The following is a 4882-nucleotide window of genomic DNA, read 5'->3' as shown; positions in this document are numbered from 1 at the left end:
GCGGTGCTGCCCCGGGGGCGGGAACTGCCGCCGCTCCACCAATCAGCGCCCGCTAAGGGGGCGGGGCCGGGCCGGCCGGGAGGGGAGACAGCCAATGAGAGGCGGCGGGAGACGCGCGTCACTGCAGGGTGGGTGCGCCCCCTGCCGGTCCCGGTCGCGATCCCGGTCCTGGCCCCGGTCCTGGCCCCGGTTCTGGTCCCGGTCACGGCCCCGGACCCCGCCACGGCCCGTCCGGGCCGTGGCGGGGTCCGGGGCCGTGACCGGGACCAGAACCGGGGCAGGAGCTGGCTGGGTGCGACTCTGCCCCGCGGTGTCTCCTCTGCCGGCCGCGCCGCCGCATCACGGCCCGGGAACGGGAATGGGAGGAGGAGAACGGAGCCCAGTCGCGCTCCCTTTTCCGTCCTCCGTCCAGGATAACGCGGCCTTTGGCTGTGGTGGGAGCGAGCACAGAAGCACACGCTTCAGAAGGGATCCACTTTGGGGTTCCTGCTCTAATTCCCTCTGGGAGGCACGTGAGATGGGAAGGGCTGAAAGCAGCAGAGCTTGCTCTGCGAAATCCGCCTCACAGTCCATAAAAAATTAAAATTTCAGCGTATCTCCGAGTTCCTGTTTGAGCTTTCAGTGGTTTCTCACTTACACATCTGCTCCCAGCTCTGGCGTTTCCTGCTTGGAGTCACAAGCTCCAAGCCCAGCACATAAAGCTGCTGTTCAGGGGCACCGTCATGATTCCATGTCACGACATCCTGCGATCCTCTGCACAGGAGATCAGACAGCGTGAGCCGAGCCAGGTGCAGCATCACGAGGGCCCTGAGGAAAGGGGAGTAAATTGGCTTTTCTTTCTTGGGGCTCATCTGTGCTGCACAATCATTAGGAGAGGGACAAGCAGGGGACGGGGATTATCCATCAAAAAGGTGCTGCAGATCTGATTAAACTGTAAAAGCCAAAAGACCTCGGTCATCAGGATGTTCTTAAACCGAGGGAAGAAGGGACACCGAGGGAATGCGACTGTCTCAGAAGTGATCACCATCACACAGCTTTAAGTCCTCGGTCTACAAATAAATTGCTCTGGATTTACCCAGAGTAACTGAGCTCATTTCCCTTTTTGGCCGATAAAAGCCGCGTTGTCTGGAACTCCAACAGACCAATCTTAAAAGCAGATTGTGGCAAAGGCTGATGAGTCACCCGCTCCTTTGCTCAGCGGCCAGGAACGGTAAACGCTTCTCATTTCCTTGGAGAGCTCTGCCCTCCACAGCCCTGGGGGAGCAAATCCGCGGGTTAGGGACCGGCCTGCAAGAAGTCACCTCCTCCTGCTCTTCCCCCTCCTCCTGCTCTTCCCCCTCCTCCTGCTCTTCCCCCTCCTCCTCTTCTCCTCCTCCTCCTCATCTCTGCCCATGCCGGTGCTGGCTGAGCCTCAGCCCTGGCACTCGACAAGGGGTTACTCAGGAGCTGTGGCTTTTCCCTCACGACTCTCTGCAGTGATCCCAGCGGTGGAGCAGGAGAGCAGAGTCCTCCTGGAGACGGGCAGCAAATGGTTTCCCATGAACTGGAAAGATGCAGCAGTTCAGCCTTTGCAGATTCCTCACGGAGGGAATGACGGGGACGCCACAGCAGGGGAGTTAACGCTGCTAATGTTGTTTGGCAGCACTTCACAAGATCGAATCAGCACTTGGTTTCCAGCAGAGCACTTCCAAGAAATCCCACTGGTGAGGAAAGTTCCTGGGTAGACAAAAATATCTGAGGTCCGGGCTATTGAGCAGCAGAATATAGTCCTGAAAGAGGAGTGGATCTGGGAATACTGCTGGGAAATGTCCTGTAGTGCCCACCAGCATGAAACAGGCACCAGGGGTCGCATCCTCCCTGCTGGAATTCCCACCTCAGAGATGCCTCCTCTGAGCCCAGAGTTTGAGCAGACCTGCCCAGGAGTGTGGCTTTAGCCTTCCACAGGAGATCCCAGGGATCTCATCTGGTTTCCAGCACTCCCAGGTGAGTTTGCTCCCTGCCAGCTCCCCTGGGTGGGTACCCAGCAGGTGGCATTCACATCCAACACTTGTGCTGGAGCCTCACCTTCCTGAAGGCTTCTCTTCCACTTTGTTTATCCCAGGATCTGTTTCTTCATTAATGTCTATTTTCCATTTGAATGTTTAATACCTTCTGAGCAATTTATTTGAAAATTTTACATTATTCACTAGTTTTGTGCTTCTTTTACTATTCTTATTCCTTCCCAAAAATAAAATTCCCTTATCATCCCTCTGCATTCTGGGGCACAGTGTGTGACCTTTATATAAGGACCATCAGGAAACAGAGTGATTAATAAAATTATGAAAAAATATTGGAGACCAGTCCTTCTCAGCAGTGGGAAATACATGGGGTATGGGCTGGGAGTCTGGGAAATCAGAGCACATCACACCTCCATAATCTTTATACCTGGGAAAATTAGGTTTTGTGGGAGGAAACAGGAGTGCTGGGTAAGTTCAAGCAGCATTCCCTGGTGGTGTTGCTTTCCAGCCCAGATATCTGGCAAGTGGAGACACTGGATTTGGGTGTTACAGTCACTCTCCAACAAGGAAATGTTGCAAAATATGTAGCACTAGATATTATGAAGGGATTAGGAGTGGGGAAGCACAAGGAGTAGGAGGAGAGGAGCAGCCTTGGAGAAAGCCTCAGGCTCTGTTGCAGGAACATGTTTTGTGCAGTGGGATTGCAGCCACTTACAGGCATTGTTAGCCTGACAATCCAACCCACAGGGACAATCCTGGGCTGCCACACATCTGTGCAGATCCTGCCATGACCTGACTCCCAGAGCAACCATCAGCCCTCACAGCTCTGCTGAACAGAAGTCCAGATGTCATGTGCCAGTGAGGGCTTTAGCAGTTGTGCCCCTGCAGGCACTGAGGAGACCCATGGAACCCAAACTGCCCAGCAGTTGGAGTTGGAGGTTAAGAGGTTTCCACCCAGTGGAAAAGAAATTTCTGCTCAATCTCTATCATGTTCTAAATCTTCTCTTCTCAGGTTTCTAATGCTTGGATTACACCCAGGAATAGACTGGTGCTTATTAATTAATTCCCTTTGAGGCTGCTCAGAATCATATTTAACAATAATCTTATTCTGGGTTTGTTGGTCCAGGGTTGCCATAAGGATGACAAGCAGGAACTGGTGGGGTGGGTTATTTTGTCTCTAGCCCATGGTCTGTCTAATCCAGCCTTGGCAATGCTCAATCCCAGCACCTCAGACAGGAGGGTTGGATCCTCTGCTGGGGGGAGTTACAGGGTATCTGCCTGGCTGAAGAGGTTCCTGCCCATCCAAGTCATTAGTGGCTGCTTTACATTCTGGAATCTGAGGTTTACATCCCTCCAAAACATAATGGAAAGGTGGAGAATGCAGCCCACAAAACTCTAGACCTCAGTAATTAGACACCCACAAGTTAATTACACACTGTATGAAAAGTGTGAGAAGTCATTGTGAAAGTAACTCTTACCAGTTCCAGTGAGCTGCCCTTCGGTGCCTTGGGCCAGAACACCTGGATTTTCTGGTCTCTCTTCCTTCAGCAGATCTCAGGGCCCATTGCCAAAGAGGACACTGCCCTTGCACCAGATGAACCTGAGCTCACCTCACTGCCTGCCATGGACCTGCTGGGACACAATTTCACCAGGCCACACTTGATGATGGGCCTCATGTCATGGCAACCCCCCCAGAGAACAGCTGTGGCTGACAAATGTTTCTCTTGCTCTCATTTCTACACTCAAAATGTGCCCCCAAACTCTATGCTTTCCTTCTTGACATCCTCACCTGCTCTAATCACATCCTTCTTCCCCCAGAGTGTCCCTGCAGTGCAGTGATCAGGGGGATCCCAGACCTGCCCACACTCTCCTGCCTTTGGCTCCTGCCATGGCAGCAGCACATGAGCCACTTCCCAGCCCATTCCTTTGCATCCTTCTCCATTGCACCTGAGCTTGGTTCCAACCCACAGAGGTCACTTGACCCCTAGAAAGGGCATTTAGATTGAAGTTTGTACCAAGCCATAAGCCAACATTTTACAGTTAGTTGAATTCTACAAGGACAGGACAAGTAACTTCCTAAAATTGCTGGAATAAGGTAAATTTATTTCTTAAATTGAGCAGAGGATAAAAAGTTTGCTAAAGGCTGGACTCGAATTCCTAAGGCAGCAGTTTCCTACAAGGCCAACTGAGCCCTGTCTCTTTAAGGGACTTTTGTACACACATACTTTCTAACTGAAAATGTTTCCCTGGTAGTTTTAAGAGTAAACCAATAAACAGAAATAGTTATATTAAGAAACACTCAAAGGTGACCCTTGTTTGCAACAGCCCCACAAGTGGCCAGTGCTGTGTGTGCTCCTGTGCACAGGCAGCCCTGGAGCAGGAGCCCTCCCTGCCCACCTGGGACAGCAGATTCACAGGCACAGAAAACACCAAGGACACGTCCCAGGCCCCTCCTGCTCATGAAATGCACTTTATGGCTCTGATGAGCCCATTCCTGGTGAGTGATGTGCCCTGTGCCTGCAGGGACACTGACAGCAGGGGAGAACACATTCCAGAGCCTGTAACATTCCTGTGCCTTGCACCACGTCACCCTCATCCTGCTGAGGTGTAGGCAGCAATGTCAGACAGTTTTCCACATAGCCAAGTGCTTCAGTTGTGCCCTGGCACACACAGCCCATGCACAGCTGTCCCAGCAGCAGGGACAGCTGGGACAGACCCCTCACTGTGCTGGGGGGAGCCCAGGGCTGAGCTGAGCACAAGGTCAGCCTGGGGGGACACACTGGTGAGCAGGACAGTGTGTCTGCTCCCTCCTCTGCCAACAGGCAGTTCAAAGTCTGAACCTGTACATTTTCTTATTCTCCACTGAAAGCAGGACATGGCAACAG

This window comes from Pithys albifrons, chromosome 21 (assembly GCF_047495875.1).
Source record: "Pithys albifrons albifrons isolate INPA30051 chromosome 21, PitAlb_v1, whole genome shotgun sequence".
In the NCBI taxonomy this organism is placed as follows: Eukaryota; Metazoa; Chordata; class Aves; order Passeriformes; family Thamnophilidae; genus Pithys; species Pithys albifrons.
The sequence above is the reverse complement of the archived record's forward strand: the minus strand, read 5'-3'. Positions refer to the sequence as shown.